This window comes from Xyrauchen texanus, chromosome 3 (genome assembly GCF_025860055.1).
Source record: "Xyrauchen texanus isolate HMW12.3.18 chromosome 3, RBS_HiC_50CHRs, whole genome shotgun sequence".
NCBI classification, from domain to species: Eukaryota; Metazoa; Chordata; class Actinopteri; order Cypriniformes; family Catostomidae; genus Xyrauchen; species Xyrauchen texanus.
The window spans coordinates 6,246,675-6,260,513 of NC_068278.1; positions in this window are offsets into that span (position 1 = coordinate 6,246,675).

The window sequence follows — 13,839 nt, forward strand, 5'->3', positions numbered from 1 at the left end:
CTTTGGTGAAAGTGTGGACGAAGATCAGTTTTTGAGACATCTAGCTCTATTTTATCTCAAATTGCAATCAAAATGTCTGATTCCATCCTCCACTGTTCAAATAATTGTTGATCACCTTCAGGAAATTAATGAAATGAGTCACTCGCACCTACTTTTTAAATTGAAAGAAAAATTGAGTGCATTGGAGGTTGCAGAAGCAGACATAAATGCTATTTTGGTAATTTTGCACAGTGAAAATCTCTTTGAGACTTGTAATTCACAAAAACTTAAAACTGATCAAAAAAGAAAGACATTTTTCAAGAATACCTTCAACTATGTAGCACCAGTTCCACTTTGTCTTGGGACAAATGAGGCAGGCAAAGAGTGTTTTGCTCAATATGTTCCGATTAAAGATACAATTGGTTCTCTATTACAGATTGACACAGTTACAGAACATCGCAAACAAGTATTTTCTGGTGTACGTCCTCACAATGTTCTTCACGATGTATGGGATGGTAGCAACTTAAAAGGTAATGAGCTGCTCAATACAGACACCTCATCCTTTAGTTTAATCCTTTATCAGGATGCTTTGGAAGTAGCCAACCCACTGGGATCTGGCAGGAAAAAACATAAATTACTCTGTGTATATGCAACTCTTGCAGATATTCCTCCACATCATAGATCACGCATTGACCAGATGCAGCTTGTTTTGCTTTGCAGGGAGCAGGACTTCAAGTATTTTGGCCAGGACAAAGTGTTTAGCCCTCTCATCAAAGACCTTAAAGACATTGAGGTAAGTGGCATTAATTTGCCTGATGGAACAGTGTACAGGGGAACGCTATCTGCAATTTGTGGGGATAATCTGGGCTCCCATGGCATTGGTGGATTTGTGGAAAATTTCACAAAAAGTGTGCATTTTTGCAGATACTGCAATATAGAAAGGGAAACGTTTAAAACAGATCCCTTGTTCAAAGCAAGTAAACGCACTTTACAGTCGTATAGGGATCTTGTTCAAAGTCAGACAAGTAATGCCACATCCAATGCCACTGGAGGTGTCAAATTTGACTCTGTGTTTAATGGACTACGTTACTTTCATGTGTGTCAGCCTGGGCTACCCCCCTGTCTGGGACATGATATTTTTGAAGGTGTTGCATCATATGATTTAGCATTGTACATTAAGAATTTTGTCACAGTGGAGAAGCTGTTCACTTACCAGGAGTTAAATCGACGAATAAATCATTTAACATACTTTGGTAATGATGCAAAGAACAAACCCAGTGATGTTGTTCCAGGGAGTGACAAACTTTCTGGCCATGCAGTTCAAAATTGGTATTTTCTTAGGATGTTGCCAGGATTGATTGGAGACAAAATTGTAAACCCATCTGAAAATGAGACTTGGCAGCTGGTTTTGCACGAGAAATAGTAGAACTTGTATGTGCCCCAGCTGTGTCCACTGGTCAGATAGCTTACTTGCAGGTTCTAATTGATGAGTATTTGCATACTCGATGGCAGTCTTTTCCCAATCATCCCCTCAGACCAAAACACCATTACATCAGTCACTATCCTGACCTGATTTTTCACTTTGGCCCTCTAATTCGTTTGTGGACACTGCGATTTGAGAGCAAACACTCCTATTTTAAACAGTGTGCTCGTAAATCACATAACTTTAAGAATTTGTGTCGAACACTCGCTGAGAAGCATCAGCTTCTTCAGGCATATCTGTATGCTGGGAGCTACTTCCCACAAGACATTGAAGTAGAGAAAAGCACAGACCTTTACCCAGATGATTACAATGAAGACATCAGACGCTCAGTTTCAAATATGAACTTTGAGCCTATGAACACTGAGGTGGCCAGTGATGTTACAGTGAGAGGCACAAAATACAAAAAGAACATGTTTGTATTGATCAGTGACTCTGATGAGGGGCTTGTAGTTGGAAAGATCAAGCTAATTCTCATTCATCAGGGTGTGTCTTTACATTTTGTTGCTCAGGAATATCAGGCTGTTCGCCTTCCAAACATGGGCGTTTACAGAATTACACCAGCAGAAAGAACATGCTGTGTAGATCTAAGGAATATTTTGGATTATTACCCATTGCTTGAGTACACTGTGTGTGGCATGCCTGTACTAATTCTGCACCACTCTTTTCTCTTTCTGTAGAAAAATGTCTACCTGGTTTGAGGAGGTTAAACATTTAATTCTTCATGCATTGCCCAGCCTGTCTCCTGACATTCTCCACCAGATCATTTCCAGTCTTCAAAGCTCAGGACTAGAATGCAAAGAAGACCTCAAATATGTTCAGCAAGAAGACCTTAAGGACATTTTACCTGTCATTCAAATCAGAAAGCTTCAATGTTTGCATGTTTGAACTTTGCCCAACACGTGCACAGTGTCTTACAATCTGTAAAAAGATTGTAAGGGAGAACCCTAACACTTTTGGAGACAAATTTCCAAATGGCTCATTCATAGGAGCGGGATACACATCACTCCTAATTCAAGTGAAGACGAGGGTTGAAAATTTGAACCGTGAGAGCAGCTTTGTCTGTCATCGAGCAAAGCCAAACTCAGGATGCAAAAGAGGACCAACGGACACCTATGGCTGTGTGAGATTTGAACCGCACCTTCCCCCTGAAGAGACTGCAGAGACAATAGAGTCCAAACGTCAAAGACTACATGACATTTACAGCCATGAGGGAATTGGCAGTGTAGAGAGAGCAGAAGTAAACACTCTTATGGAGACTACATTCTGTCTTTTGCGTCAGAAACTAAATTCCATACCAGCACCTTCAGTAGAAGACATTAGGAGCCAGTGGCCATACCTCTTCCACCAGAAGTCTATTTGTGCCCACTTCAAGTTGCTAACTGACATTGATGTGCTGAAAGCCTTTGACATGTCCATGAAAGAATGCGGAAAGGCTATCGTTGAGTACTTCAAGAGCAAATCAAAGAATGAAAAGGTGAAGGATGTCCTGTCCCAGCCTGAAAACACAGAGATGGCACACCTGCATATCAAGCTTCTAATGTCCCATTTTCAGGAACATGAAGATAGACTGGTGTTGCATGCAGATGTTAGTATTTAGTTTTCTTCTTTCTACATTATTAAAGGAGAACTCCGGTCAATTTTAACATTGAGCTCATTTTTTTTGTAAATTTGGAGTGCTGTCAGTACAGAGAACAACGACAAAAATCGGTGTTGCCTACACCGTGTTATCCTCTTTTTAAAATTTGCACCCTATTGACCGGAGTTCTCCTTTAAGTGATGATATGTATTCTGATTTGTGTATTGTGTCCTCTTCAGGTTGCTGCATCTGCAGCTGATGTTGAGAAGAAACTTCAACCTGGAAGTCCTCGTCTTATTTTACTGGGTTAGTATGTTAAGAAGAAACATTGACAAATGGGGAAGATACAGTCAAATAAAATAAAACATTTCTAATTTGTATACAATTGTTAAAGAATAGTTCACCCAAAAATGAAAATTGTCATCGTTTACTTACCCACATGTTCCAAACCTGTATAAATTAATTTGCTCTGCTGAATACTCCACACTGTTGTTGTTTTTCCTACTATGGAAGGCAATGGTGCCTCACAACTGTTGGGTTACAAACATGCTTCCAAATATATTCTTTTGTGTTCAGCAGTAAATTAAGACAGAATCTATCCATATCCATTTACAATGAAGTCTTCTCAAAAGCAGATCTTTAAATGAGTTGTGCCAATGTTTTCATTATTGTTGTTATATATTTATTTATTTATTTTGTTTGTTTGTTTTTGCTGTTTTTATTTTAGGTATGGGAGAGCAGACAAATGCTGTACGATGGATGATAAGCCTTGAAGGCCGTGTTATTTGTAAGTGTGTCCAGTCATCATTTTTGACTGCACTTTCAACACTTTTTGCTGTGTACTACGTCTTCAACCTGCATTATCAAGAGGAGGCTTGTTGCACATTGGAGTTTCTTCAAAGGTATGATTTTTTTTTTTTTTTTTTCCTTTCATCTTCATAAGAATTTTGATGCATCATTCTTGCATTCAATGGTAATTTGTTATATAACTGTCTTTAGACGCTTTGTTGGAATAAACCCAGAAAGAGGTTCAAAGACCTGCAGAGGCAAGGTGGTCTCCAAGAAGACGGGCAAGGTGGTGAATAAAAAGTCTTCCACAGTCAATCCAAAGGTTGCCTCTCTACTGAGAAATCTTGCGGATATAGAGTGATTTCATCTAGGTAAGTAAATTTGCACGTACACACTAATTTATGTAGCTGCTTCCCATTAAAGTTATTACAGTATACCAGCTTTTTTTGTAGAACAGTTTACAATACACTACACTACTGAAAGCTCTTTTCATTTTAATTTCAGATGTGCTTTACAATGTATTGCTAAAGTGTGTGTCTTTCCAAACCCATAAGACTTGTTCATCTTCAGAACTTAAATGAAGATCTTTTTAATGAAATCTTTCTGTCTACACAGCCTACAAATCTACTACTTTTAGGGCCGGTTTCACAGACAGGGCTTAGATTAAGTCAGGATTAGGCCTTAGTTCAATTAGGGTATTTAAGTAGCTTTTATAAACATGCCATAGATAAAAAATATTTACTGGTGTGCATCTTGAGACGAAACAAAGGCTCTGACATATTTTAAGAAATTTCAGTGCAAGTTTCTTTCAGTGAAAACAGCTCAAACATGCATTTTAGTCTGGGACTAACTTAAGGCTTGTCTGTGAAACCAGGGGTTAAAGTCTTTAAAGTAATCCAGGAGACTCCAGCGGTTTAACTTCAGTTTGATGAAGAAACGCAAGTGCTTTTTGTGTGCAGGGAAAAAAAATAACACTTAGCGCATGACGCATGCGTGTTAAACATACTTTGTGTGGGCTTTTTCGCTTCATAAAATTGAGGTTAAACCCGGGAGTCACATGGAGTATTTTAATGATGCCTTTACTACCTTTCTGATGCTTGACAGTGCTGCAAAGGCTGTCCGTGGAGTGACAGAAAGTTGTCAGATTTCATTAAAAGATCTTCATTTGTTTTCCGAAGATAAACAAAAGTGTTACGAGTTTGGAACTTCATGAGGATGAGTAATTACAGTTTCCATTTTCTGGGTAAACTAGCCATTTAACCATGGGTCATTTCTAAACCCCAGATAAACAGCATCCTAGGTTATCTTGATTAATGTTCAGCATTGCTCATAATATACCCTGGGTTTATTTCCATATTTGTGGTGTCATTTCCATTGATTTTTGAATGCTGCTCATGACCCAAACGCTATGATATTGTGGATTCTTAAGTTTAACTGAGTTAAAATAGGGTTTAGAAAGAACAATAACCCAGAGTTAAGTCAGTAAAGCCCTTTTTTGTGACGGGCATCATTGTACCATGCTGCTGCTAATAAAAAAAGCCTGTCACCTCTTCTTCAAGCTCAAAATGTCTCCCCATTTACTCTCTCCTTCAAGTTAATCTAAATTCTTCTTAGTCATTATTTTTGTAGTGTAGCATTATGTTGCTTTTTGTCATGTTCTTTTGACACTTTATTTACAAGCAAACAACATACAAGTTTATTTAAAGTTTTTTCCCCCCCATTTTTTTTTTTTATCTTTCAAACTACACCTGCATCACTTTGAAGATTCCGGCATATTCCTGGCCTGTTCCTGTTCCAAATATTTGCCAGGTTTTGACTTCGATTGACTGACTGTTATTAAACTAAAATTAACTTCAAAAATGTTCACACCATTTACTATTTTGTAAAGGCTGTTAGGGGAATGGGCACCCCAAACACATTCTTGGCCTGTTCCTGTACCAAATACAGGTTTTGACTTTTATTAAACTAAAATAAATTTGCAAATTCACTATTTCTTAAAGGCTGTTTTTATGTAAACACAAAAAGACTGATTATTCTATTGGACGTGGTTCAGTTGTTATGAATTGCTTTTTTTGTCTAAGCATTCAGATTATTTGTCACTAAACTCAATAAATTGTGTGCTATAAGAAATACCCTCTTGAGCTGTTTTTTTTCCCCTTGGGAAAATCTTCTAAATGAAATATTACAATACCAGCTTATTTGTACAAGTATAGATATTAAAGGTAATAAAGAAAATGTATCTTAGAATACAGTAATAAAACTGCAGGATTACGGTACAAAGCTGGAAACCCTGCTGCCAGTATTTTACTGTTAAATTATAGAAAAGCTGTAATTTGGATTACGGTAATGAAATTGTAAAATTACGGTACACAGCTGGAAACCCTGCTGCCAGTATTTTACCGTTAATTTACATGTACATTTTTTTACAGTGTATTGATGGACTCAGTCCTTGATCATAGTGATGCCCCCTAGAGCAACATTGACGGTTCACAGGATGTGTAAAAATCTTGGTCTTTCAGATATTTGGAGACTTTTGAACCCATCTGGTAGGGACTATACATTTTATTCATCAGTCTATAAGATTTATTCTAGAATAGATTTTTTTTAATATCTTAAGTCCCTCATTTCATCTGTTGTGGATTGTTCAATTGGAAACATCTTAGTCTCAGATCATACCGTGGTGTGTTTAGAGGTGCTGCCACATATGGAGAAAAATAAATAATATAGTTGACTCTTAATGTAGCACTTTTTTTTTAAATCCTTATTTCCAACAAATGTTAAATAATGATATCAGTGTGTATATACCAACTGGTTCTCAGTACCTGCTGTGGGTGTGGCTTGGGAGGCACTTAAGGCTGTTGTTTGGGGTCGGATCATACAGTATGCGAGAGGAAGCATATACAGAGAGAACAACACCGGACCAAGGATTGATCCCTGAGGATCTCCACATTTGAGAGGTATGTTAGAGGAGGAGTGATGGCCAATACGAACACTGAACCACCTATTTGTCAAATAGGAGTGGAACCACTGTAGTACCATACCACGAATGCCCACTGCTATCTCCATGTGAGTCAACAAGACCTCATGGTCAACCAGATCGAATGCAGCACTCAGGTCTAACAAGCCATAGAATTTTCTAAGAATTATCGATTTCTTTTCTAAATTTACAGGATACAGATTTAATTGGTCTGAATCCGAAGTGTTGGCTCTGACTGTGTACTGTCCAGTAACGGCTTTTCAGCCAGGCACCTTTCAATGGCCCAAACAGAGCATTAAGTATTTTGGTATTTTATTCCCAGTAAATATATGTGATTTTGTCAGAGTTAATTTAATTTTGTGTAGATGGAAAGTTACATAGTGTAGATATTAGAGATGCACCGATTGCAATTTTCTTGGCCGATTCCGATTACCTATTTTTTGCAAGTGTGACCTGCCGATACCGATTTTTTCCGATTCCGATTTTCTTTCTAAGAACTATTATTGACCGCATATACAAACAAAATCTACCTTTCTTCAATGCAACATTTTATTTTCATAATAAAATAAATAATTAAACATTACAATTTCCCCCAAACTGCACTAAGTTACTGGATCTTCTCTCACTTAAACAACTCTCAAAATAAAGTGCTCTGTGACTGGAAAGAGGTAGAAATAACAATTAACTGCAAATGAGTTGCTTTATATAACAAATGTCATTTTCCACTATTTTTATAAACTGACCTTTTTCTCTTTATTACTCGTCTAACAAAACAATTCCAAAGATCTGAAAAACTGAAGTGTCCAATACGCTCAACTTACGTTAGATGTCCAAATATCGGGAACGGCTTGCATACCTGTCAACACTCCCGTTTTTCCCGGGAGTCTCCCGTTTTGTTATTTCTCCCAAAAAAACTCCCGTAATTTGTATGGCCCAAACCACGTTATATGAATAATCACATCAATATATTATTCCAAGGTGGTCCAGTTGCCAGATCTTGAATGAAACGCATCCTACTCACACAATCCACATATAGTACACATTACAAATCATTTATGACCTCAACCTGGCAACCTACAACCCAGTTGCGCAGTTGATATCTGCGCAGGCAGTAGATGCGGGATGTTAAATCAAGCATCACTTGTAGAGGGGAGGAGAAGACTCAGCTGGTGCTCCGGTGAAAAAAACTAAATATACATGTACATTTAACAACAGCTGGATGGAAGAATTTAATTTAATATCCCGAAGCCATATCGACAATGCCCACGCCTTTTGCAATGTGTGTCGCACTGATTTTAATATCGGACACGGTGGGAAAAATTACGTTACTCAGCACATTAAATCACAACGGCATAATTTCTATAGTATTTAGCCTGCCTCTGCCATCCAGCACCCCACTTCCCCTCACCCGGATTTGTGTACCCAACTGTTGACAGATAACAGGCTGCGTGTGTGACATGACACGACACGAGATTAAACAACTCAGGCATCGCGACGTCGGAAAGTACCTCCTACTCTGTATAGAGGAAATGTATCAGATTTCTGAACCCTCTGTCCTCAACTATGGAGAACAGCTGGTCATCCAGGGCCATGAATTCCATAATTTTCCTCGTAATTGCTTTGGTCTTTTCGCTGCTCTTTCCAAGGGATTATAGGAGAGGCTGCTGACTTGTGAATGGCTCTAAGCTCTGGCTAGCTTTAGCCACTTTCCCTTTTTAGCTTCTTTTTTAAAATGGGCATTTTCAGCTGGGTGATGGTGTTTTAAATGTCTAATTAGGTTTGTTGTTCCGAAAGTTATTGTGGTGGTTCCCCCACGGTTAATTTTGGCCTTACAATTATTACACATTTCGAACTTTATGTATTCTTCACTCACAGTGAAGATCTTCCATGCCAATGACATGTTTACATGCGGCTGTGACGTTATTGCCTGCGCCGCTGGCAACAAAATGGACCGGCTTGGAATCGGAAAGACGCGAGGCTGAACGGCCGAGCATGCGGAAAATCGGCTAATTCCGGTCCCTGGCCAGTCGATCAGTGCATCTCTAGTAGATATACTAGAGGTCGACCGATATTGTTTTTTTCAGGCCGATGCCGATCTTTTGAAATCCGGGTCGGCCGATGGCCGATTAATGCTGCTGATTTATTTTGGCCGATATGTGCTTGTTTTTAACCTCTTATTGGAACCTTTTATTTGAAAGATAAAATGTAACACAAATAATTACTTAAGATAGACAACATTTCTCAACAAATACATTTATTGAACACTTGACCAATCTGTACTTGTACACTTAAATTAAAAATGTATAATGTTAAAACATATTGTATAAATAATGTATAACAAATATATTAAATAAACAAAGCAGGTGTTATGAACTGCTCCGAGACACGAAGGTTGATATCCAAATGCAGCTTTAATTAAGGGGCAATCCAGACACGTAATCCAATATTCAGAGCATCCAAGAGAAGCACAGGCATAACTAGGGATGGGTATCGTTAAGGTTTTAATGGTATTACTATCTTACCGATACTGCTTATCGATCCGATACTTCAACTGTATTCTTAACGGTTCTTTTTGTTATATATATATATATATATATATATATATATATATATATATATATATATATAGATTAAACAAAGATAAACAATTACACAAATATAAACGTTATATAGGCACAGTGATTTAATTTCAGGAAGGTCTACTAACATTACTGTTCAGGTGTGGTCTAAAAAGAAATCTAATAAATTAATCAATTGTAAAATAATACTGCATAGTTTATCATAGATAGATTAATGCTTATTAATGCAGAAGTTATTCATTCAAGAGCTGTAAGTGATTTTCTCTTTGCCTTTTGTTGTTTGATTCGCAGTAATGGCTCAATCGTCAACATGTTGATTAGACAGCTTCCCCTTTAAGACCGAGTTCAGATCTAATAGGCTCCTGATGCAGCATATTTTCTCCCAACTATTTCCATAACTACGTCCATTTAAGACATAAACTGTGTTTAAGTGAATCTCCAAGCCGGTCGTTTTGACATATTTTTGTGTATAGTTGATCGTTTAGACGCGCATATGAAACCCAAAGTAGCCTATAGTTTGCTTGTCTCTTTGCGGTGTGTTTCGGAGCACGCGCCGCCTTGGGAACGGTATCTCTTGCACTCTTTTTATTATTAAACGCGTCCCACAATTTAGCAACAGTAGCTAGACTGCATTTTACAACAATCACCGATCATGCTGATTCTGACGTTAAGTTTGAGTTTTAGGGAGAAATGTCAGTGCACCGCTGTGAAGGGAAGGAAGTTGTGCTAGACAGAATGTGGCTTATGTATAAATATTCTTTTTATAATGTTTGGAAGGTGAAATCTAAAATAAAATCAGACTAATAATCACAGATCTAAACCAGGCTACATTTGAATGTTTAGTTCTGTCACTCATTAAGCAGGGCTCGCTGTGCGCGAGATCTCTCGCTCTCTCTCTCTCTGACTGCGAATAGCTAAATTGCATCACAGACAAATGGTTTCATAGAATTATTATACATAGAAATGGCTGGCGAGATAAAATAACTTTCTCTTTATAGCAATAATAAATGTATTTTCTTAATTTCTCCAGTACCGACAGCAGAACCGATAACGTCCGAGCTTACCAAAGCCAGTCCCTCAGTAGCATATAGTGCGTTGGTATATTTTTATTACTTATTTCTCTGCATTGAGTGACAACCCTCTCAAATATAAGACACACAAACAGAACAAATAAAAGTCTCAGATTCACTGTCCGTAATTGCAAAATTCTTGCTTACATATTGTGACATGATAGCAACCCTTCTGCTGTGATAATGCAACTTCAACTACGCTATCAATATCCAAAGTAGCCGAACGTCATGTCACCTATCGCGTTTGTCACGTTTTTTCTTGAAGTTGGCAGTAACATATCAAAAGTTTTTAATTAAATATAAAGAAGTTATACAAATTTAACCCTTACTGTTTTCTCCAAGGAACTTAGCTCCTTCCTTGGGCACTGGATGAGGTCTGTTCACTCTGCTGGAAAATGACTCTAGGGGCAGCGTGCGTCGAACACGTGTTCCACAACAACACTAGGCTGCCCACAGATGTGCCTGCCTAATAATCGGCTTGATATGCGTGGATATTGGCCGATGCCGATTATGTAAAAAATGCAAAAAATCGGCCGATTAATCGGCCGACCGATTAATCGGTCGACCTCTAAGATATACATACAGTATGTAGATACATTATTTATTAGCAGCTGTTTTAACGGACTGCAATACTTTGGGGTGTCCATCAAATTGGAAATGACAGGAGCAATTTGTCATGAAAGTATACGATCTGCAACAGTCTGGAGTTTTTTTCCAGCCAATGATTTTCCATAAACATAGGGCAGCATTTTAGGTGATGTAAATTTCCAAATTAAACTGAATATGGGTAAAAATGCTCTTATAAGTAATCAGAGCTCTGTCTGATGTTGGAAGTTTCAAATATATAAGCGGTGGTACTAGTTATCATAAACACAATGGGATAGATTGGGCATAACATAAAGGAATCTAGCTCCAAAAGCATCCATAATATGTTTGTTTATTTAAATCATAATATTTTTTTTATCTAGCACCCAAAATATAATATAACATCAATAGTAAGGTCATATTACCACACAAAGTTGTATTTATATATAGAACTTTTCAGAGTTTTATGATAGAGAGTTAGTTACTGTAAATACTTAAATCTTACTTGATGTAATTTTCTGACCTCACTTCTAAAACATATTTTTTCGTAGCAAAATGCAAATAAGTCCTTTACAAATGAATATACTGCATCATGGCAAATGTACTGTAAATTAACACCCAGTCAGTCAATTCATTACTTAATTAACTGTTTCCACACAAAAGCAGTTTATGCAGTGGTCTGAAGCATCTCCTCCATTCACTTGACCATTCCAAGATGGCACCTCGGTTGGCGTATACAAACCAGCCGAATAAGGAATCTATGTTTTTAACACTTTATCTAACATCTCTGTTTGTCTTTGTTTGAAATATCTCTTCCAATTTTACTATCAGGCATATTATTGTTTTTTCTTAATTCCTCCCTCTGATATCCTAGATATCAGAAATCTTTGTTTTCCATCCGAAAAATAATTACAAACTTATTACAAAACAAATAAAGGTTAGGAACACTGGAAATTATTTAGTCACCCTACAGTGACTTCTGTCTTTCTCTGGTATCTTAACTAGGTATGGTGTCAGAGCTTGACGGATATGCATTCTTGACTCTTTTAAGGGCTTCAGCATACAAAATTCCCTCTGCAATTTTTATAATCTGCACCTTTACTGCTCTTTTCCTAACAGATCCACATTAAGTAGCATTATGCACACCCCCAGAAATGCAACAGTTTAGTTTCCTTTTGATTCAGTTAACTTGACATTGTGACAAAATGCTTTGGGGAATTCCTATCACTAGTTGAAGCACTTATACAATAATCCCAATCTTGTGATTGGCAATGGTGATAAAGCCCCGCCCCTTTATGCCATTAGACACCACCCGCTTCCCGCAGCGTTCTGGCAGGAGATATTGTATCCTTTTAATATACATGTATAGTTATATCAAAAATAAATTACTTGCGTGCTACGCATCTTTTTTAAGTTATGCAAGTGTTTCATATGCGAGCGGCTCATCCCGCCATTAGATGAACATTAGAGCTGTTTGCTGCCTAGGCCACGCCAATGGCGAAGCAGCTCTCTGGACGCTCCGCTCAAGGATCACCCTCATTCTGAAGGACGAAGTGACCGGAACCCTCTGTTACATCCCAAGGGATTACATGAGGAGGCCCCTCGCAGCATCAAATACGGGTGGTTGGTCCATGGAGGATGTTACATCCCTTCCCCCAGTGAGGGTGAAGATTGTGCGCATGCCACTGATAAGACCTGATTCATGTCCTCTCGCAGGTGGCTGTGGAGTTCGGACAACAGTGGTCCCTTCCAGTCGACCAAAAAAGATGTCGCCTCAAAGGCACTCACCTCATAAAGTGTTGGCATCAGAGTCAGAAGAATTGCCATGACAGAGTCATGGAAGTGAAACGAAATTCGTGGTTACTTCAAAATGATGCTGCGTGTCACAAAAAGTCTCATGAATCCGAAATATGCTCATTGCACCTGCTCGAGACTCAAACACATTCACAGTGTTCGCTCCACCTCCCCGCCGATGAAATGTATATATATTATTTTTCATGTGTTCATCCCTCTGGGGGTATAATGTCAAGTATGATGTGGCGTGATGGTCCCCATAGTGTTTTGACGCAATGATGAGTGAACGGAATCGAAAGGGATTTTTCGATTCCGAAGGTTACCTGAGATGAAGGGAACGAGATATTATGAAAACTGGCCGCACTACTGCTTCAGAGTTTTGAGGTAAGAGCGATCTTGTCCCTTAGTCCGAAGATTTAGAAGAAATGGTGATTTCACACCTGCTTATATAGGCCAACTGCAAGCCTAAAGGGCCAGGGCTTAATCACCATTGCCAATGACAAGATTGCCGTTATTGTATAAGGGCTTCAACTAGTTGTCGGGTAAGGAATTCTCCATAGCGTTTTGTCCCAACGTCTCGTTCTCTTCATCTCTGAGCTCCGAGGTTACATGTGTAACCATAGACATTTTTCTCCCTCTCCATATGACCCATACTGATGCTCCTCACCACATTTCTCACAAAGTTGCTTACCAGTGCACACCACTGCCAAATGAAACACCAGTGGTGGTGGTACATACTGTCTTTCTGAGTAACTTATTAACCCAACCATCACTCTAGCTGGCAGCTTTTCTTTTTGGAAATGAACCAGTACAGACAAACTATTCTTTTTCACTTCATTTCTTACATATTATAATAATTTCGATTTTGTCACCTTTGCCCCAGAAATGTTGTTCATAATCACTTTGGTGGACATGCCATTTGTTACTCCTTATAACACACCTTTTACTTTTATTTCTTCTCTTCACATCTTATACATTTCACTGCTTTGCCTACTAGAGACTTTGAT